Consider the following 24,234-nt stretch of genomic DNA (forward strand, 5'->3'; position numbering starts at 1 on the left):
TTTGTTTTTTACCAGGTTTAATTTTATTATCACGAGTGTTGGGTGAGCATGCTCAGCCAAACACTAGTTTGGCTCGAGCATCGCGATGCTCGGCCGAACACTAGTTTGGCTCGAGCATCGCGATGCTCGGCACAACGCGGTTTTCGGCCGAATACCACGTTTGCTCGAGCACAATGCTACGCAGCCAATAACCATGCAGGTAAGTACTGCCATTCACTGTAATGCAGTAGCCATGTTGGCTGCTGGTATTACAGTGATTGGCTGGCCGGAACACGTTATCGGGTGCTATATAGCACCTGACGACACGTGTTTGGCTCAGTCTTAGTCAGGGATTGCTGGAGAGCAGAAGGGAGAGATAGTGTAGGGATGGAAATAGCAATATTTTAGTTTTTATATTTGTTATAGACCCAAAAGTCCTTTTAAGGACTAGTGTGTTTGGCAGCAATATATATTTTTAGTGCAACCTGCACTAAATTTCTAAAACTTCTTAGAGACCCAAAAGTCCTTTTAAGGACTATAATTGTTTCTGGCAGCAATATACAGTACAGACCAAAAGTTTGGACACACCTTCTCATTCAAAGAGTTTTCTTTATTTTCATGACTATGAAGATTGTAGATTCACACTGAAGGCATCAAAACTATGAATTAACACATGTGGAATTATATACATAACAAACAAGTGTGAAACAACTGAAAATATGTAATATTCTAGGTTCTTCAAAGTAGCCACTGTAACGGATCATTTCAGCAGACAAGGGGTTAAAATCCGTTTAGGCGATAAGCCTCTTTCTGAGAGACAGGCACAGCTACTGCAGGATACACCAAACTCCCGAACTGGATACAAAATAGCCCTCCAAACTGGAACCTCACGAATAGCTGCTAGCAGACGAACAGGAATCAGCTTACACTCCTGGCAATCAATCTCTAACAGCATACAGCGGATCCCCCCAATAACGAGACAAGGCTCCGTGTTGAGGGTCAAGCAGTGGTCTGAGGTGCTGGCACACCCAGCCTGGTTTTTCAAATACAGGACCGCCCACAGGGAGGTATAAAACAACCAATCACATATCAGTTACATCCCACATATTCCCTCCCCTTATCCTGAGAGGAAACTCAATTACACATACAGTTAAAACATACTTTCTACCTAACTTTCATAACTCTAAAACCATACATCACATTCACATAAAAATCACATATTCACAATCAATCCATTCAGGGGAACAACATATTACAAAATGGCATGAATCAGACCAGGGGTTGAAAAGTTAGTAAAAGTATCTTTTGGGCCCTGGCTGGCAGCATGGCAATCTGGCTCAAGCAGGTTTTACAGAGACAATACATCCCCACAATGCATCATGGTTTCCTCCTCTCTGCCCTGGAGACACCCGAGGCGTAATCCAATTATCTCTCAAGACAAAGAGAAATCACCATTACACACGTGGGGACAATGGAACAGACATCACTTACTCAAACATACAATGTCCCACCCTTTACAATACACATAGACATTTAACACATTCCCAGACAGCTCAAGTCTGAGTGCATATTATTAGGTGAATGGCACTCAGACAACATGAATACAATAAAATGAGCTAACTGGGTACCCTCACATAACATACAATACAATTACACAGACAGATGGTTCTGTCACACGTCTCAAAACCCCACATGTCCCCATATGGCTTGGATCTGAGCGCTCAGATGCCACAAACACAGTCAAATCGCCATGGGGTTTAAGTTTTGCATGGGCTGATGAGAGGGCCCATAATCCTGGGGCAAGAGGCTGAAAAACAGGCCTCTCCAAAACCCAGTGGCGAGGTTGGTTTCGCCACACATCTCCCCCCCCCCAGGGAAGACTAACCAGATACCTGACCTCACGCCGGTCGGTACCTGAGTTAGTCTGGCAGCCCACCCACAACCCAATACTGGACCTGTTGCATTTGGTAGCCTGTCTCTGTCCAGTGAGTCCACCAAGGTTATGCTGGAAGCTGGCACTCCCGGTCTCTGTGTTGCTCCCTGGCTTAGAGTCTGGCTGTTGGAGGGGGAGACCGACTGTCTCTACCCCCTGTGTCGTAGGTGCAGAGACCACGGTCCCATCTGCACTGTTATGGGGGTTACTGTCTCCCCCTGGTGTGTTAAGCTGGCGCTGGGGAGAGGGGGTAACGAGCTCCTCTCCCATACATACTTCCAGCCGCTGGGGAGGGCGACCGACCGTCTCCGCTCCCAATACAGTGTCCTGCTGCTGGGGAAAGGAGACTGGGCTCTCTATTCCCTGCTGGACACTCTGCCTCTGGGGAATGGAGACTGGGCTCCCAATTCCCAAAAAATCACTCTGCTGCTGGGGGGCAGGAACAACTACCTCTGCCCCCTGTAACTCAGCCTGCCGCTGGGGAGGGAGGACGCTGCTCTCCTCTCCCTGCACTTCACACTGCCTTCCCGGCATATCACTCTGCTGCTGGGGGGCAGGAACAACTACCTCTGCCCCCTGTAACTCAGCCTGCCGCTGGGGAGGGAGGACGCTGCTCTCCTCTCCCTGCACTTCACACTGCCGCTGGGGAATGGAGACTGGGCTCCCAATTCCCTGCAGGACCGGTGGAGAGACCTCGGTCCCATCTCTACCGGCCACCTGGGGTCCTTCCCAGTAACACTCTACAATATCTGCCCAGCTGAATGGGTCTGGATCTGGGTCTGTCACCTTAACGTCCTGCTGAGCCTTCTCAATGGAGTGGAAGAGATCTCGGTAGTCCTGCTCCAGTTCCCACTCCAGGGTTGCTAGGTGAGCCAGGTCTTGCTCTACCTCATGGGGGTCATCCCACTCATGCCTAGCCTCCCTCTCATAGAAAATGTCCTGAAGTTTGGACTGTGCAGGGCTCCCGAAGTCAGGCTCTGCAAAGGACTCCCATAACAAGCCAGGACCATCAAACGCCTCTCCCTCTGGCTTGTCATGTTCGGCTGTCCAGGGTATATACTGTGCCATATACCACCAAAGCGCCTGGTAGGCATCCTCCAGCCATAGCTCCTGCCATACCCGGTGCTCTAGATCCTTCACCCATTCCTCCAGGGGCTGCTCTCCCAGGAAGGGCATACGCAGGGCTACTCGCTTCTGCAACCGCTGGTCTTCCGTGGGGAGACTCTCACCCCGCTGGTATTGTACACTATCCAGGGCCTGGTACCAGATGCCTTTCCTTAATGCATCCCGGCCATCCAGGTCCTCCTCCTCGTATAACACTGCTGGTTCTATCCTGTTGCTTTTAGGGTCGCTGTACTGGGACATGCGCTGCCTTTAAATTGTAGAATCCAAAGAAATGGTGTCTCCTGTAGCTGTCCTTCTGGCTGTAGGAACGATCCCGCTGCTTGCCACCAATGTAACGGTCCGTTTCAGCAGACAAGGGGTTAAAATCCGTTCAGGCGATAGGCCCCTTTCTGAGAGACAGGCCCAGCTACTGCAGAACACCAATGTCCCGAACTGGATACAAAGTAGCACTCCAAACTGGAACCTCACGAATAGCTGCTAGCAGACGAACAGGAATCAGCTTACACTCCTGGCAATCAATCTCTAACAGCATACAGCGGATCCCCCCAATAACGAGACAAGGCTCCGTGTTGACGGTCAAGCAGTGGTCTGAGGTGCTGGCACACCCAGCCTGGTTTTTATTACAGTCTTTTCAAATACAGGACCGCCCACAGGGAGGTATAAAACAACCAATCACATATCAGTTACATCCCACATATTCCCTCCCCTTATCCTGAGAGGAAACTCAATTACACATACAGTTAAAACATACTTTCTACCTAACTTTCATAACTCTAAAACCATACATCACATTCACATAAAAATTACATATTCACAATCAATCCATTCAGGGGAACAACATATTACAAAATGGCATGAATCAGACCAGGGGTTGAAAAGTTAGTAAAAGTATCTTTTGGGCCCTGGCTGGCAGCATGGCAATCTGGCTCAAGCAGGTTTTACAGAGACAATACATCCCCACAATGCATCATGGTTTCCTCCTCTCTGCCCTGGAGACACCCGAGGCGTAATCCAATTATCTCTCAAGACAAAGAGAAATCACCAATACACACGTGGGGACAATGGAACAGACATCACTTACTCAAACATACAATGTCCCACCCTTTACAATACTCATAGACATTTAACACATTCCCAGACAGCTCAAGTCTGAGTGCATATTATTAGGTGAATGGCACTCAGACAACATGAATACAATAAAATGAGCTAACTGGGTACCCTCACATAACATACAATACAATTACAGAGACAGATGGTTCTGTCACACATCTCAAAACCCCACATGTCCCCATATGGCTTGGATCTGAGCGCTCAGATGCCACAAACACAGTCAAATCGCCATGGGGTTTAAGTTTTGCATGGGCTGATGAGAGGGCCCATAATCCTGGGGCAAGAGGCTGATAAACAGGCCTCTCCAAAACCCAGTGGCGAAGTTGGTTTCGCCACAGCCACCTTTTGCTTTGATTACTGCTTTGCACACTCTTGGCATTCTTTTGATGAGCTTCAAGAGGTAGTCCCCTGAAATGGTTTTCACTTCACAGGTGTGCCATTTTAGGTTTAATAAGTGGGATTTCTTGCCTTATAAATGGGGTTGGGACCATCAGTGGCGTTGAGGAGAAGTCAGGTGGATACACAGCTGATAGTCCTACTGAATAGACTGTTAGAATTGGTATTATGGCAAGAAAAAAGCAGCTAAGTAAAGAAAAACGAGTGGCCATCATTACTTTAAGAAATGAAGGTCAGTCAGTTAGCCGAAAAATTTGGAAAACTTTGAAAGTAAGGGCTATTTGACCATGAATGAGAGTGATGGGGTGCTGCGCCAGATGACCTGGCCTCCACAGTCACCGGACCTGAACCCAATCGAGATGGTTTGGGGTGAGCTGGACCGCAGAGTGAAGGCAAAAGGGCCAACAAGTGCTAAGCATCTCTGGGAACTCCTTCAAGACTGTTGGAAGACCATTTCAGGGGACTACCTCTTGAAGCTCATCAAGAGAATGACAAGAGTGTGCAAAGCAGTAATCAAAGCAAAAGGTGGCTACTTTGAATAACCTAGAATATGACATATTTTCTGTTGTTTCACACTTGTTTGTTATGTATATAATTCCACATGTGTTAATTCATAGTTTTGATGCCTGCAACTGTTCCCCGGCGCACCTCTTGCGGCAATCTCCCTTGCCAAGGGGTAGGTGTTCCGCAGTCTGGCGCTTTTTTGAGGAAAGTGCGAACGATAAAAGAATTGCAACCTGTGCCGTATCAAAATGAGCAGGGGCGTGAACACTAGCAACCTCACCACCACCAGCATGATCCGCCACATGGCATCAAAGCAACCTAATCTGTGGACCGAACACCTGGGTCCACAACCAGTGTCTGCGGGTCACACCACTGCCTCCTCTTCCCCTGTGTTATGTGCTGGACAATCCCCTGTCCAAGAAGCAGGCCTAGATGCCTCACGCCATGCACCTGGACCTTCGCAAGCATTATCAGCTAGCACATCCACTTCTGTGTCCCAGGGCAGCATACAGATGTCTATACCCCAGGTCTTTGAACGAAAGCGCAAATACCCAGCCACCCACCCACAGACCATAGCGCTAAATGCGCACCTTTCCAAATTGCAGGCCCTGGAAATGTTGCCATTTAGGCTTGTGGACAGTGAGGCTTTCCGCAGCCTGATGGCGGCAGCTGTCCCACGGTACCCTATCTCCAGCCGCCAATATTTTTCATGGTGTGCAGTCCCAGTCTTACACCAGCATGTGTCCTGTAACATCACCCGTGCCCTGACCAGCGCAGTTATTGGGAAAAGAACCACTTAACGACTGACACATGGACAAGTGCTTTTGGCCAGGGACGCTACATTTCCCTCACGGCACACTGGGTGAGCGTTGTGGAGGCCGGGAGCGAGTCGTACCCTGGATGGCACAGGTGCTACCGACGCCAAGGATTGCAGGCCATACTTCCATCAGGGTTTCCGCCACCACCTACATTAGTGGCTGCAACCCCCCCTTCTCCTCCTCCGCCTCCTCCTCCACTTCCACCTCTGAATTATCATCTTGCAGCACCAGTCAGACATCAGCCAGTAGCTGGAAGCAGTTTAGCACTGCAGTGGGGAAGTGGCAACAGGCCATGCTTAAACTGATCTGCTAGTGCTTAGGTGACAAACAGCACACCGCCGCAGAGCTGTGGCAGGAAATAAGGGACCAGACTGAGCTGTGGCTCTTGCCACTCAACCTACAACCAGGCATGGTTGTGTCTGATAATGTCCGTAACTTAGTGGCGGCTTTGGAGCTTGGCAAGCTCACACACATACCATGCCTAGCCCACGTGTTCAACCTAGGGGTTCAGCGATTTCTCAAAAGCTACCCCAATTTGCCTGAGCTACTGGTGATGGTGCGCCGCGTGTGTGCTCATTTCCGCAAGTCATCGACAGCTTCCGCCGGTCTTGCAACGCTGCAGCAGCGCTTGCAATTGCCAGCTCACCGACTGTTGTGCGAGGTGAGCACGCGCTGGAACTCCACGTTCCACATGTTGGCCAGGCTTTGTGAGCAGCAGAGGGCAGTAGTGGAATACCAGCTGCAACATGGTCGTTGCCTTTCCAGTTAGCTTCCGCTCTTCACAAGCAACGAGTGGGCATTGATGTCCGACCTCTGAGGTTTTACGCAACTTTGAGGAATCAACACAGTTGGTGAGCGGCGATAACGCTATTATCAGCGAAACCATCCCAGTTCTGTGTCTACTTAAACGCTCACTGCTCACAATTAAGGCGGATGCTTTGCATGTGGAAGAGGTGTAAATTGGGGGAAGACAGTACACAGGGTGATAGCCAGACCACCCTCAGTTTGTCTTCTCAGCCCGAATTGGATGATGAGTGAGGAGGAGGAGCAGGAGATGGTTGCTTCCGCTACAGAGGGTAGTACCCATGGAACTTTTATTCCATCTGTTCAGCGTGGATGGGTAGAAGAGGATGAGGAGATTGAGAGTCATCCTCCTGATGAGGACAGCAAAGTCTTGTCTGTTGAGACTCTGGCACACATGGCTGACTTTATGTTAGGCTGCCTTTTCCCGTGACCCTCGTGTTGTATGCATTTTGGCCAACATTGATTACTGATTGTTCACCCTTCTCAACCCCCGCTACAAAGAGAACTTCTCATCTCTCATTCCTGTGGTGCAGAGGACAAGCCAAATGGTGCAATACCAGAAGGTCCTTGTGGAAAAATTTCTCCAAAAGTTTCTAGCTGACAGCACTGGCTGCAGAGTACTTAGTTCCTTGGCCAATCGAGGAGGGGAGACAAGGGAAACACACAGCAGTTCCAACAGAAGCAGGGCAACACTCTGCAAGGCCTGGGACAATTTTCTGACACCCCACCAGCACCCTCAACCTGATGCGCGGCCTAGTGTCACAAGGAGGAAAGCATTTAGGAAGATGGTGAAGGAGTACGTAGCAGACCGTGTCAGCATCCTCAGTGATCCCTGTGTGCCTTACAACTATTGGGTGTACAAGCTGGACACGTGGCATGAACTGGCGCTCTATGCCTTGCTGGCCTGCCCCGCTGCCAGCGTTTTTTCAGAACGTGTATTTAGTGCTGCTGGGAGCATAATAACTGATAAGCGCATCCGCCTGTCAACTGAAAATGCTGCTCCTCCTCATAATAATCCAATTCACGACTCTTAAAAAATTGAACAACCCCTGGATTGCCCCTGACTTTTCTACTCCACCAGAGGAAAATGGCTGAACATAAAGGCACTCTAAATGTGGCTTTTATGGTGTATTGAATACACTGTATTCCCATGCACCCCTTCCACCACTAAAAAGGGTATATGGTTCAATCTCCCTTTTCTCGTCCTCCTTCTCCATCATATCAACATGGTTATAAGGCTGCCCTCGCTCCTAATGTTTTAAAGGGTCAGCTCAGCAGTGGGCCCTCACCCATAATGTTTTAGAGGGTCACCAGCAGGCCCTCACCCATAATGTTTTTGAGGGTCACCAGCAGGCACTCAACAATAATCTTTTAGAGGGGCAGCTCAGCAGCAGACCCTCACCCCTAAATTTTTATATGGTCAGCTCAGCAGCAGGCCCTCGCCCACAACATTTTTTAGATGGTCAGCTCGACAGCAGGCCCTTGCCCACAAATTTTTTAAAATGGTGAGCTCGGCAGCAGGCCCTCACCCACAAACTTTTTTAGATGGTCAGCTCGGCAGCAGTCCCTTGCCCACAATTTTTTTTAGATGGTCAGCTCGGCAGCAGGCCGTCGCTCATAATGTTTTAGATGGTCAGATCAGCAGCAGGCCCTCGCCCCTAATGTTTTAGAGGGTCACCAGCAGGCCCTTGCTCCTAATGTTTTTGAGGGTCATTTCAGCAGCGGGCCCTCACCCATAATGTTTTAGAGGGTCACCAGCAGGCTCTCACCCATAATGGTGAGCTCGGCAGCAGGCCCTCACCCACAAAATCTTTCCGATGGTCAGCTCGGCAGCAGGCCCTCGCCCACAAAATTTTTTAGATTGTCAGCTCGGCAGCAGGCTGTCGCCCATAATGTTTTAGATGGTCAGATCAGCAGCAGGCCCTCGCCCCTAATGTTTTAGAGGGTCACCAGCAGGCCCTTGCTCCTAATGTTTTTGAGGGTCATTTCAGCAGCGGGCCCTCACCCATAATGTTTTAGAGGGTCACCAGCAGGCTCTCACCCATAATGGTGAGCTCGGCAGCAGGCCCTCACCCACAAAATCTTTCCGATGGTCAGCTCGGCAGCAGGCCCTCGCCCACAAAATTTTTTAGATTGTCAGCTCGGCAGCAGGCTGTCGCCCATAATGTTTTAGATGGTCAGATCAGCAGCAGGCCCTCGCCCCTAATGTTTTAGAGGGTCACCAGCAGGCCCTTGCTCCAAATGCTTTTGAGGGTCACCAGCAGCAGGGCCATCAATCATAATTTTTCAAGGGTGTGTATGATGCCCTCCTTTATGTGTAATAAAGGGTGTATTGGAGTGCCGGTTCCTTGTAATTTGTAGGAGTGTAGGAGTACCACTACCTGAACAATTGTACCACAATGTGAATGAGGCCATCCTTTATCTGATATACAGGTTGTTTCGGAGTGCCTCTTCCATGTAATTTTTGGCAGCACTTGCACTTTATCTGCAAGTACAGATGCGTCCTCTCTTACCTGATCTCCAAGCTGGAAGTGGTGTCAATTTTGTCCTGACAGCAAAACAACATCATATCGCGAGACTGTAACTAAACTCTAAAAAGCTGCAATACGCATCACAACCACTGGGCAGTGAGTGCATCACATTTAGCTTATTGCTTAAGCTGCAGAGAAGCTAGCCTCAAATATGAGATATTTAGCGGCAGACCTAGCTAGATTTGGTGAGATCTATTGAGAATATTAAATGTGCGAAAGTTAAGAACATGAGAATAAAGGAACACTAAATCCAGAATCCAAATGTCATGTATGATACTGCCTGCTTAGCTGCGTATCTAATCATATTATGTGTGATACTGCCTGCTGAGCTGTTTATCTAATCCTATCATATGTGATAGTGCCTGCTTAGCTGTGTATCTAATCATATCATGTGTGATACTGTCTGCTCAGCTGTGTATCTAATCATATTATGTGTGATACTGCCTGCTGAGCTGTTTATCTAATCCTATCATATGTGATACTGTCTGCAGAGTCGTGTATCTAAGCCTATTGTGTGTGATACTGGCTGCTGAGTTGTGTATCTAATCATATCATGTGTAATACTGTCTGCGGAGCCGTGTACCTCTGTAATTCTACCTTGTGTCATACTGTCTGCTCTGCTGTGTATCTAATTCTAGCATGTGTGATACTGTCTGCAGAGTTGTGTATCTAAACCTATCATGTGTGATACTGTCTGCAGTCATGTATCTAAGCCTATTGTGTGTGATACTGACTGCTGAGCTGTGTATCTAGTCATATCATGTGTGATACTTTCTGCTGAGCTGTGTATCTAAACCTATCATTTGTGATACTGTCTGCTAATCTGCGTATCTAATCCTATCATGTGTGATACTGTCTGCTAAGCTGCGTATCTAATCCTATCATGTGTGATACAGTTTGCTAAGATGTGTATCTAATCCTGTCATGTGTGATCATTTCTGCTGAGCTGTGTATCTGATCCTATCATGTGTGATACTGCCTGCTGAGCTGTGTACCTAATCCTATTATGTGTGATACTGTCTGCTAAAATGCGCATCTAATCCTATTATGTGTGATACTGTCTGCTGAGCTGTGTATCTAATCCTATCATGTGTGATACTGTCTGCAAAAGCTGCATATCTAATCCTATCATGTGTGATACTGTCGGCTAAGCTGTGTATCTAATCCTATCATGTGTGATACTGCCTGCAAAGTTGCATATCTAATCCTATTATGTGTGATACAGTGGCTCATTTTACATTCCCAGGTTTTTCTGTCTCTATCATTCTTACAATTCCCTCTAGAGAGGAAGGTTTTATGTTAAGGAACAGATACTGTATGAGCAGGAGGTCAGATGGAGGGAGAGATAAGAAGTTCCTTGCTGGGTGCAGGGGTTTTCGGCAGTGCAGGAAAATAGGGGTAAAAGTTGTGGAAAGCAGAAACATTGTTTGCAGTGAATATTTCATTAGTTACAATTCTGGTATAATTTGATTTTGTGCACTTAGAAAGTTTGCTTTTTGGATGAAGACCAATGTCTCGGAAGAACTAAAGCCTTAAATTTACACTTCTCGGTGTGAACAATGGAGGAGGGGCTGGATTTAACTTAATCAGGGACTAATCAAAGAACAGCTGGATACAATGGTGAATATTCAGAGCAAACAAACAGCTAATAAAGAGACAGGGCCTGGAGACTGGAACCTTGACATAAGCAGGAAATATGAGGCCTGGACACTTAGATGATGGGAAATTTGTCAGAAGCTGTAATGCTGAATGCTGACATACCAGGGCTAAACACAGCCGATTTTCAGCCAAAGCCAGAAGTATAAATCCTTCCTTTACTGTAGATTTCTAATTCCTTTCCAATCCATTTCTGTAGGCAGGTCTGCTTCACATCCTCATCCAAAAAACTTTATGTGTATTTAGCCTTAGTGCATTCACATGACCATATTTTTGGTCTGCATCCGATTCACATTTTTTGAGGACCCATTCATTTCAATAGGGGCAAAAAAGATGTGGACAACACCATGTGCTGCCTGCATCTGAATGTCTGTTCTGTGTCCCCCTCCCCAAGAATATAGGACATGTCCTATTCTTGTATGTTTTGCAGGGGGAATAATCCATTGGCAGTACAGGGAGGTCAATATATATTTATTGGCAAAGCACGCAATATGAGGAGGGAGGTCGAAAGAGGATTATATACTGGCACTACTGGTGGAAATGGAGGAGCATTACTGGAGCTATTAAATATATATATATATATATATATATATATATACACAGACACTTCAGGGGGCATTATAATACAGGGCACTGTACATGGGAGTTATAACTGCAGAGTGCATTAGAACTACATGGGGACCTGCAGGGGCAGCATTATAAATACTGAGGGCATTATGGTGATATTATTACTTGGGAATCGTTGATTTGCTCGGTATCTCGGTATTGAAGGAGACCGCTGCTATTACATATAGCGATCTCCTTCATACTATTAGGAGGAGCAGACACTAATGCCATCGCTCCTCCCCATATAGAATAGGTTGGGAAAGGGTTAAATAACTCACAGTCCCAAAGTTGTATTTTACACTTCTGATTGCAAAGTACATTTTTATACTTTTTTGCTATATTATTTATTTATTTTTTTCTAAAAATAAGCACCGCCTCAGGGACCCAAGACAATAAGAATGTTTTGTGTTATGTTTTCCAAAAGCAACATGAATGGGCTTCTATAACTTATTTAACTTGTAATCTGATCCACAAGACAGGGAAATACAGGGACTGAAATACATCAGCACCTCCCCCGCAGTGGCTGGAGTGTACAGTATGTACACAAAGCAGAGCTCCTTATCTCTGTATCTGTACAACACTCTTTACAGATACATACAATAGCTTCATAGACAATATCACACAAGGTAGGATTAAAAACACAGCTCAGAAGACAGTATCACACTCTATACACATACATATAATAGCTTCATAGACAGTATCACACCTAATAGGATTAGATACACAGCTCAGCAAACAGTATCACACAGAACAGAATTAGAAACACAGCTTAGCAGACAGTATCACACATGAAAGGATTAGATACACAGCTCAGCAGATAGTATCACACATGGTAGGATTAGATATGCAGCTCAGCAGGCAGTATCACACATGATAGGATTCAATACGAAGCTCTGCAGGCAGTATCACACATGATAGGATTAGATACGCTGCTTAGCAGACAGTATCACACATGATAGGACTAGATACATGACTCTACAGACAGTATCACACATAATAGGATTAGATACGCTGCTTAGCAGACAGTATCAAACACAATAGGCTTAGACACACAACACTGCAGACAGTATCACACATGGTAGGATTAGATACACAGCTCAGCAGACAGTATCACACAGAATAGGATTAGATACACAACTCTGCAAACAATATCACACATGATAGGATTAGATACACAGCTGAGCAGACAGTATCACACATAGTAGTATTAGATATCCAGATCAGCAGACAGTATCACACATGGTAGGATTAGATATGCAGCTCAGCAGGCAGTATCACACATAATAGGATTAGATACGCATCTTAGCAGACAGTATCACACATGATAGGATTAGATACATGACTGCAGACAGTATCACACATAATAGGATTAGATACGCTGCTTAGCAGGCAGTATCACATATAATAGGATTAGATACACAGCTCTGTAGACAGTATCGCACATGATAGGATTAGATACACAGCTCAGCAGACAATCAATAATCAATAAGTATTTTAAATGCCATGCAAAAATTGCGGTATTTACTGACACCCAATGTGTCTAAATTGTATTATGTACATTTGTAACATGTAATGGGACTGTTAAAAGTATATAATAATCTCTGCATAATACTGTGGTTGGTGTGTGTTATTTTGAATATAATAAATATAATACTAGACTAGCACTGTATACTGACACCAAGTGTATTTAAACCATAGTATACGGCATATAGAATTGTAGTGAACAATGACACAGGTCAAAATATATAGTAATCTTTGCACACTAAAAAAAAAGAGCATCCGTTGGAGGAATTTGTTTAATGTATACAATATATTTTTTTATATATGTTAAATGTAAGACAAAGACCTGATGTGTACCCGGCCAAATTTCACAAGTGTAATTCCATTACCAGGTCTTTACCTTAAGTTCAGGTATTTAGCTAGTAACACAATGCGCCACCTGCTGACTGAACGTTGTATAGCTAGTAACACAAAGCGCCACCTGCTGTCTGAACTTTGTATTGTAATTTATCCAATTTAGATATAACGTCATTTCATGACACACATCTCAGGACATGTTGAGATAAGTGATTAGTTAAGTGTGGACACATCTAAATATATAGGAAAGAATGTTTCCTAACAATTTTTCCTCTAAAATCGATTTTATCTTCGGTTTTGTCAGTCTGTAAAAGTGGCATACTACTCAGACAACATCATTCCCAGCAGCGACCTGGGAGTCCAAGGTGCATCCAGACATCCTCCCCATGCTGTTCCCGAACCATTTCAGTGGTGTTTCCATCAATTTCTGACCTTTTCCTGTGAACCAGGCACCCTCCCCTCTTCAGAGCAGGGAGTGCCTGGTTTAATGCTCGGGTTCTCCCATTGACTTCCATTGTGCTCGGTAGAGCACCCGAGCATCCCGAGGTGTTTTCCTCGAGCACCCCAGCACTTTGGTGCTCGTCCAACACTAATTATCACCTATCGTCCGGGGGCAAAAAATACCAAAGCTGATGTGTAAGGCCTCCTGCACACGACCGTATTTTTTTGCGGTCCGCAAAACGGGGTTCCGTTTTCCCGTGATCCAGGACCGTTTTTTCGTCCGTGGGTCTTCCTTGATTTTTGGAGGATCCACGGACATGAAAAAAAAGTCGTTTTGGTGTCCGCCTGGCCGTGCGGAGCCAAACGGATCCGTCCTGAATTACAATGCAAGTCAATGGGGACGGATCCGTTTGACGTTGACACAATATGGTGCCATTTCAAACGGATCCGTCCCCATTGACTTTCAATGTAAAGTCTGGAGTCCCTTTTATACCATCGGATCGGAGTTTTCTCCAATCTGATGGTATATTTTAACTTGAAGCGTCCCCATCACCATGGGAACGCCTCTATGTTAGAATATACTGTCGGATATGAGTTAGATCGTGAAACCTCATTTCCGACAGTATATTCTAACACAGAGGCGTTCCCATGGTGATAGGGACGCTTCTAGTTAGAATATACTACAAACTGTGTACATGACTGCCCCCTGCTGCCTAGCAGCATCCGATCTCTTACAGGGGGCCGTGATCAGCACAATTAACCCCTCAGGTGCCGCACCTGAAGGGGTTAATTGTACTATCATATCCCCCTGTAAGAGATCAGGGCTGCCAGGCAGCAGGGGGCAGACCCCCCCCTCCCCAGTTTGAATATCATTGGTGGCCAGTGCGGCCCCCCCCCTTCCTCCCTCTATTGTAATAATTCGTTGGTGGCACAGTGTGCGCCCCCCCCTTTCTCCCTCTATTGTCATAAATCGTTGGTGGCACAGTGTGCGCCCCCCCCCCCCCCTTCCTCCCTCTATTGTAATAAATCGTTGGTGGCACAGTGTGCGCCCCCCATCGGCCCCCCCTCCCTCTATAGCATTAACAACATTGGTGGCCAGTGTGCGGCCTCCCATCTCCCCCCCCCCCCGATCATTGGTGGCAGCGGGTTACTAGCAATAGTACAATAGTAAAAGATTCATACTTACCTGGGAGCTGCGATGTCTGTGTCCGGCAGGGAGCTCCTCCTACTGGTAAGTGACAGTTCATTTAGCAATGCGCCGCACAGACCTGTCACTTACCAGTAGGTGGAGCTCCCGGCCGGACACGAACATCGCAGCAGCAGCCAGCAGCAGGTAAGTATGAATCTTCTACTATTGTACTATTGCTAAGTAACCATGGCAACCAGGACTGTAGTAGCGTCCTGGTTGCCATGGTTACCGATCGGAGCCCCAGCGATTAAACTGGGACTCCGATCGGAACTCCGCTGCCACCAATGATGGGGGGGAGATGGGAGGCCGTACATTGGCCACCAATGTTGTTAATGCTATAGAGGGAGGGGGGGCCGATGGGGGGCGCACACTGTGCCACCAACGAATTATTACAATAGAGGGAGGGAGGGGGGGCACACACTGTGCCACCAACGAATTATTACAATAGAGGGAGGGGGGGGCCGCACTGGCCACCAACCTATTATTACAATAGAGGGGGGGGGCCGCACTGGCCACCAATGATATTCAAACTGGGGAGGGGGGGTCTGCCCCCTGCTGCCTGGCAGCCCTGATCTCTTACAGGGGGATATGATAGTACAATTAACCCTTTCAGGTGCCGCACCTGAAGGGGTTAATTGTGCTGATCACGGCCCCCTGTAAGAGATCGGGTGCTGCCAGGCAGCTGGGGGCAGAATACACACAGTTTGTAGTGTATTCTAACTAGAAGCATCCCCATCACCATGGGAACGCTTCTGTGTTAGAATATACTGTCGGATCTGAGTTTTCACGAAGTGAAAACTTAGATCTGAAAAAGCTTTTATGCAGACGGATCTTTGGATCCGTCTGTATGAAAGTAACCTACGGCCACGGATCACGGACACGGATGCCAATCTTGTGTGCATCCGTGTTCTTTCACGGACCCATTGACTTGAATGGGTCCGTGAACCGTTGTCCGTCAAAAAAATAGGACAGGTCATATTTTTTTGACGGACAGGATACACGGATCACGGTCTCGGCTGCAAAACGGTGCATTTTCCGATTTTTCCACGGACCCATTGAAAGTCAATGGGTCCGCGAAAAAAAACGGAAAATGGCACAACGGCCACGGATGCACACAACGGTCGTGTGCATGAGGCCTTATCCTGAAGTTTTCCTGGATGGGGTGATGTTGACAATCCGGTGCCAATTTTACAAAAGGGGGTTGTTGTCTCTGCGTTACACTCAGACCTGGAGAGGATGGTGTTTGAGGCTCAGGGGGATGCCCCGGTCTCCTGCCCCCCAGGAAAGTTGTTTGTGCCTTTGAGTTTGCACCTTGAAATATTAAAAGAACACCATAACTCTGCACTCGTTGGGCACCCTGGTAGTAGGGAAACCTAGGAGCTATTGTCTAGTCATTTTTGGTGGCCAAGGTTGCACCAGAATGCAATTAATTTTGTGTCTACCTGCACGACCTGTGCACGTGCTAAAGTCACTCATTCTCATCCGTGGGGTGCTATGTATCTGTACCTACCTGTATCTGCAGTTGAAACTGTTATCCTGGTAGTAGTAGACAGGTTCAGTAAAATGGTGCATTTTATTGCCTTACCCGCGTTGCCAAATGCTAAAACCCTGGCTAAGGTTTTTATCAGTGAAATTGTGAAGCTTTACGGGGTCCCTTCCGATGTTGTTTGGGATCGGGGAGCAGTTTTTTTCTAAATTCTGGAGAACTTTTTGTTCTGGTCTTAGGGTACATTTGTCCTTTTCCTCAGTCTTCCATCCACAGTCGAGCAGCCAGACTGAACGCACCAACCAATACCTAGAGACTTACCTTAGGCGTTTTGTGTCTGAAAATCAGACTTACCTTCAGCAAAGTTTGCTATAAACAATCGCCATCAAGAATCAACTGGTAGGTCACCATTTTTAAGTGCATATGGTTTTCATCCTCAGTTCAGTGAGGGGGAGCCTTCTGGCATCCCTGAAGAAGAACGGTTTACGTCATCACTCTCTTCTGTATGGCGAAAGGTTCAAAGCCATTTGAAAAATATGTCAGGCAGATATAAACGTATGGCTGATAAAAAAACGTTCACCTAGGGGTGAATGAATGTGTGGTTGTTGACTAGAAATATTAAGTTAAAGGCTCCATCTTGGAAATTGGGTCCTAGGTTTATCGGTCCTTATAAAATAGTCACCGTCATTAACCCCGTGGCATTTCGCCTGAGGCGGCCTCAATCTTTGAAAATCCATAATGTATTTCATAAATCATTGCTCAAAAAGTATGTTGCACCTCCAGACCCATCACCGTTACCGTCCCATCCAATTATTGTCGATTGCAATTTGGAGTTTCAGGTGGCAAGAATAGTTTATTCTCGTTTTGTCCGTCGCTCCCTTCAATATCTCGTGCATTGGAGGGGTAATGTCCGGAAGAAAGAATGTGGGTGCCAGCGTCGGAACTAAAAGCCAGCAGGTTAATTTGTTCTTTCCACATTTCTCATTCGGAGAGACCTGGTCCTGAGTGTCTAGTGGCTCCTCGTAGAAAGGGGGTACTGTCACAAGGGTGTCATAACCTATCGCTGACCCTGTTGTGCCTGGGGTCAGAAGTTCGCAGCGGGTGGCTACTTGCTCAGTTTCAAGAGATCGCTCCATGACCTAGTGATGGGAATCGATTCCGGTCCAGGTTTTCCTGCTTAGGTTTGCGATCCTTTTTGTCCTATTTAGGAAGCTGTAGCTTTTAATTTCAGCTGTTCTCTGTCAGCCACTCCCAGCTACTATATATTCTTCCTTTCTGCTTCCCTTGTTGCCAGATATAGAACTCCCTTTCAGATCTTCTATTCTGATCTCTGGTGGAGTTGGAGTTGCTGTGGAGCTGTTGGAACTGGTACTGTCAGATCTCCGGTTCTCTCCTGTTTGTTGTCTCCCTTCTGGGATTGTTTGTGGTGTTTGTGTTTGTCCTTTCCCTGTTGTTACCCTAGTTGTCAGTGGTGAGGACTAGTGCTCCCACTGCCCTACTCACTACCTAGGGCTTATTTCAGGGTAAGCCAGGGACAAGGCACGTAATCGGCGTACCGGTTAGCAGCCCGTCTAGGGATGTCAGGGCAGCCAGATGCCAGTGATTGATTGAGTTAGGGGGTCACCACTCCTCCCTCTCCCTAGTGAAAGGGTACTCCCCTTTCCTCCCCTCTGCACCGCACGTCTATTACCTGCCATATCAGATGTGATAGTAGTTTACAAAATGGGGTCACTTTATGGCAGTTTCTACTCTAGCGGTGCATAAGGGGGTCTTCAAATGTCACATGGCAACTTAAAATTATCCAAAATCTATATGGCACTCCTTTCCCTCTGCACCCTGCCGTGTGCCCATACAGCAGTATGTGGGGTGCTTCTGTAAACTGCAGAATCAGGATAATACCTATTGAGTTTTCTTTGGATGTTAACCCTTGCTGTGTTACAGGGAAAAATTAGGGATTAAAATGGAAAATCTGCAAAATAAAAGTGAAATTTTACCTCCATTTTCCTTCCATTCTTGTGGAACACCTAAAGGGTTCACAAAGTTTGTAAAATCAGTTTTGAATAACTTGAAGGGTGTAGTTTCTAAAATGGGTTCATTTATGGGTGGTTTCTACTATGTAAGCCCCACAAACTGACTTCAAAACTGAACTGAACTGGTCCTTAAAAAGTGGGTTTTGGAAATTTTCTTTAATATTTTAAGGATTGCTTCTAAAATTCTAAGCCTTCTGAGTTCTTGAAAAATAAAATGACATTTACAAAATGATGCCAACATGAAGTAGACATCTGGAAAATTTACTACAGTAACAACTATTTTATGAGGTATCACAATCTGCTTTAAAAGCAGAGACATTGAATTTTTCCAAATTTTCTATAAATTTTGGATTTTTTTAATAAATAAAAGGTGAAACATATTGACTAAAATTTACCACTAACATGAAGTACAATCTCAGAATCGCTTATATGAGTAAAAGCGTTCCAGAGTTATTACCAAATAAAGTGAAACATGTCAGATTTGCAAAATGTGGCTTGGTCCTTATGGTAAAAACTGGCTTGTTCTTGAAGGCGTGAAGGTGAAAAATGGCTTAAGGGGTTAAACATAGTCTAATATGACACACTAAAACAGTACATCAGGCTGCAGGCACACTTTGTTCTGTACTGAACTTTGTTGTTAACTTCTGTCTTGTTTATATAATACTTTTTGTTCAGAATAGCAAATGGATGTGGATGAAAGCAGGCCATATACATTAGATAAATGGTAGCCAAACCTATCAATTTCATCAGGACTTGATGACCATCTGATATACATAGGAGCCTCCTGGCTGTGCTGTTTTGTCCCTCTGTTGACCGGACAAAAACCACAGCATGCAGAGGTATTTAACCAGCCGATGCCTAGTATTTATGCCAGAAAGTGGCCAGGTCACTGCCGGATTCCTATGTAGTCAATAGGGATCCGTCGGTGATCTGTTGAATCTGGCAATCCCGATTCTGATGAATAGTGATGAGCGGCAGGGGCAATATTCGAATTCGCGATATTTCACTAATAATTTGTAGAATATTTGTCATATATTCGCGAATTGAAGAATTCGAGATTATATTCTTTATTGCGAAAATCGGCAATGTAATATTCGCGTAATGCGTGTGAAATACAGGCGTGGGTCACTTATGCTACATTTTTCAAGCTGGTATAAGTTTCCTGAGACTGGAGAAAATTTTGGGCACTGCAGAACATTAGAATAGTTTTATATGCAGATAGAGTGCTCCAATATATTTGCGCTTGCGAATTTTCGGCAATAGTAAGAGGTAGGCAACTTTTCTATTGGTTGCTAGGGATGTTGCTAAGCTGTGTCAAAGCGTTCTGATTGGCCCATGTAGAGGGAAGTCAGGTGGGCGTATGTATATGGATATATATATGTATCTGCCCCTTCTTTGATATGTGTATATATGTACAGGGTGGGCCATTTATATGGATACACCTTAATAAAATGGGAATGGTTGGTGATATTAACTTCCTGTTTGTGGCACATTAGTATATGTGAGGGGGGAAACTTTTCAAGATGGGTGGTGACCATGGAGGCCATTTTAAAGTCGGCCATTTTGAATCCAACTTTTGTTTTTTCAATAGGAAGAGGGTCATGTGACACATCAAACTTATTGGTAATTTCACACGAAAAACAATGGTGTGCTTGGTTTTAACGTAACTTTATTCTTTCATGAGTTATTTACAAGTTTCTCTTTGTTTACAGCCATTGACATGTCGCCGAGGTTAACACGTGAGGAGCGGATAGAAATTGCGTTGATGTCTGGTGAACGCAGTAATCGGGTCATTGCAGCAGATTTCAATGCAAGTCACCCTACGAGACCACCCATCTCCCATGCTACAGTTAGCAAACTGCTTGCTAAGTTTCGTGAAACTGGTTCAGTGTTGGATTTGCCAAAATGTGGACGCATGAAATCTGTCTCTAATGAAGAAACATCAATGGCTGTCCTAGCTTCATTCAGCAAGAGCCCACAGCGTAGCACTCGCCGCATGTCACTGGAGAGTGGCATTAGTCGAACATCCCTTCGGCGGATATTAGCTACTCACAAATGGCACCCTTACAAACTCCAGCTACTGCAGCATCTCAACGAGGATGTCCCAGATCGGCGCACTGAATTTGCAGAATGGGCAAAACAAAAATTGGAACAGGACCCTCAGTTTACGCAGAAGATTTTGTTCAGTGATGAGGCAAACTTTTATGTGAATGGTGAAGTTAACAAACAAAACCACCGCTATTGGTCTGACACTAAACCGACATTGGATAGATCCCTCCAAGACTGTTGGAACAAAAAAATTGATGGTATGGTGTGGTATATGGGGTACAAAGATAGTGGGGCCATTCTTCATCAATGGAAACCTCAAGGCCACTGGATATGCAAAATTGCTACATGATGATGTGTTTCCCTCTTTATGCACTGAAGCTGGCACGTTCCCTGAGTTTTTCCAGCAAGATGGTGCACCACCACATTATGGGTGTCAGGTCCGAGCATTCCTAGATGAACAGTTTCCTGGAAAGTGGATTGGTCGTCGTGGGCCAGTTGAATGGCCCCCAAGGTCTCCCGATCTGACCCCCTTAGACTTTCATCTTTGGGGTCATCTGAAGGCAATTGTCTATGCTGTGAAGATACGAGATGTGCAGCACCTGAAACTATGGATACTGGAAGCCTGTGCTAGCATTTCTCCTGCAGTGTTGCTATCAGTGTGTGAAGAGTGGGAGAAGAGGGTTGCATTGACAATCCAACACAATGGGCAGCACATTGAACACATTTTATAAGTGGTCAGAAACTTGTTAATAACTCATGAAAGAATAAAGTTACGTTAAAACCAAGCACACCATTGTTTTTCTTGTGAAATTCCCAATAGGTTTGATGTGTCACATGGCCCTCTTCCTATTGAAAAAACAAAAGTTGGATTCAAAATGGCCAACTTCAAAATGGCCGCCATGGTCACCACCCATCTTGAAAAGTTTCCCCCCTCACATATACTAATGTGCCACAAACAGGAAGTTAATATCACCAACCATTCCCATTTTATTAAGGTATATCCATATAAATGGCCCACCCTGTATATATATGGGCCCCTTTATATGGCCAATAGGGATATATATTTCCTGTATGGCCGTGTATATATTGGCCCTGTATGGCAAGTGGGGACATATGTATGTCCCCTGTATGTGATGCCCCAGGTATATGCGAGTGTGTGTGTATATATAGATATGTGTGTATGTATTTGCACACATGTCTATGTATATACACCTATGTCAGCATGACAGTATGTATGTGGGCTTATTGCTGCCCATTCACACCCCTGGTTTTGTATGTATGTATATGTGTTTATAGATGTGCCCCAAGCATCTGTGTATATATATATATACAGTGTATATATATATATATATATATATGTAGAGGGAAGTGTATTAAATATTCCCTAGATTCAATTCCCTATCAACTCTTATCAACAGTTCATCCCCCATGTTTAGAGAAAAACTTGTGCTGATAGCCTGTAGGATAACAGCTGATCAATATCTAGTCCTCTTTTGTTCAGGCCCTAAACAGTAGGATGGTTTCGTTTACTGGTCAACTCAGGACAAAGAGATTGCAGACTCTCTGGCACCGTTTGTCAGGGGGCTTTCTAACCAAAGACATCATGAACCTTTTTCCACACCTCTGCCCCATGGCTAAACTCTATTCCTCTACTTCCAGCATTTTGGGACTAGGGGGGAGGACTCTTGGGATTTGAGGAAGGCACACTATGATGTCACATGCCTGAGGAGGGGGGAGGTAGGCTGTTTCTGAGGCTGATATATGAGCCCCAAGCCAGGAACAGGGGTCTCTTGGAAGGGGACTACAAACAGAGACACATGGAAGAGAGCAGCTCCATGACGTGCACCTGGAGAAAGCCTAGTAACCCTGAAGGGGCTAAGTATCTACCTGTCTAGCCCCTACCTACCCCTCACATACCCCCTATATCCCCAACAATAGTAACCCCTTCCCTGCCACCTACACATCCCATTGAAATCCCTATCCCTGCAGGCCCTGTCCCCACCAACTATCCCCTAACCCTGGCTGCTGAACTCCTGCAGCATTAACCTGAGCCCTGTACCCTTGAGGCAGCACCAGTTACCCCTGTAGCTGCCCTGTAATCCTTTACCCCTTCACTGCTGCCTGCTTACCCCAGCAGCAGCTGAGTGTGTGTTAACCCTTTGCCTCCCATAGGGATAGCTTAGAGCCAGGTTGGGTGGGCTGTTAATGTATGTGTGTGTGTGTGTATTGTATTATATAGTTTTGTGGGTGGAATTTGGGAATCGTGTAGTGTAGTTTAGTGCTGTATTTATAGTACTGTATTGTTAGTGTATTGTGTGCGTAGTGTACTGTAGGTATAAATAAATATCTTGTTTTATTTGTAACTATCTGTGTAACGTGTGGTTATTAGCGATAGTTAGTTCAGTAAGGTGCATGCAGCTAGTTTAGTGATTAGCGTAAGGCAAAGTATAGTGTATTATTATTATAAAGGTATAAATAGGCGGAGTCATCGGTAGTCGGCTCCTCCCATTTATGAATATTAATTAGTGCTATTTGCATAAATATTGGTGATTAATATCCCCCCTTTACAGCCCACAAGCAAGAAGAAGGGAGGGATGATCACCTGATGTGTACTGTGTTAAAAAAAAATATATATATATATATTCGATTTTACGAATATATCGCGCTATATTCAAAAAATTCGCGAATTCTTGAAGTGCCGATATTCGCGATTAAAATTCGCTATTCGAATATTCACGCTCAACACTACTGATGAAAGTCGGGAAATGTGTATGTAGCATGGAACATGGATTGGATGGTGTCTATTTAGCATCTCTTTCTTTACATCCAATGGGCACTTTAGTTAATATTACATAATTCCAACAAGTAAGATAAAATACAGCTTCTCAGTACACTTTGAATCATAGCCATCATCACTCATGTTACACAAAGCTGTCCTGGACATTTTACAGACACCCAATTTGACAAGCCATTCTGCATGTGTATAGTCTTCGGGCACATATGCCATGTTGTGTGATACCATTTTAATTAAGAAAGGTAATGGCTTGTGACTAGCTGAAAAAAATAAACAATTTTTAACAGTCTGGTAATCCTAGTATCTAGGAATATTATAACAGCTCATTGTGGCAATAACAATGAGATATTCAAGTAACCTTGTACAAGAAACTAAACAATGCTGACAGCATTAGAAAATGAGAATTAGTTAACAATATTTTTTCTATCAGCATTATCATTCTATCAATTCAAAAAGAAATCTTGGTAACTATAAGAGTGGAAAAAACAAAATGAGAACTTCTATGTATGAATTATAGCCTACCCTGCTAAGCAAATACAGATAACATTAGGATTAGAGCCACTGTAAAGATACTATTAAAGCTTTATTATGATCATTTGGGGTCCAACTCTGGGACCTGTCTTAATCCTAAGAGTGAATAGGCTGCAGCTCTGATTTAGTGCTATTCCCCTTCAACGTCTTTCTCTGCACAGCAGTACTCCACCCACCTGTAGTGCAGGGGAACTACAGCACTGCTCCAGCATCTGGGGGCGCCACTGTAACAGGAAAAACAGTGAAGGGGCCACAGCACTGAATAAAGATCATCGGGGCCCTGAAGGTCAGACACCCACTGATCATAAGGAAGAAAAATTGTGCAATTAATTGACTTATTAATGGATTCAGGAATATCAGACCAACTGCAGTAACATCATGTGTCTATTTCCTTT

Source organism: Bufo bufo, chromosome 2, assembly GCF_905171765.1.
Source record: "Bufo bufo chromosome 2, aBufBuf1.1, whole genome shotgun sequence".
Classification (NCBI taxonomy): domain Eukaryota; kingdom Metazoa; phylum Chordata; class Amphibia; order Anura; family Bufonidae; genus Bufo; species Bufo bufo.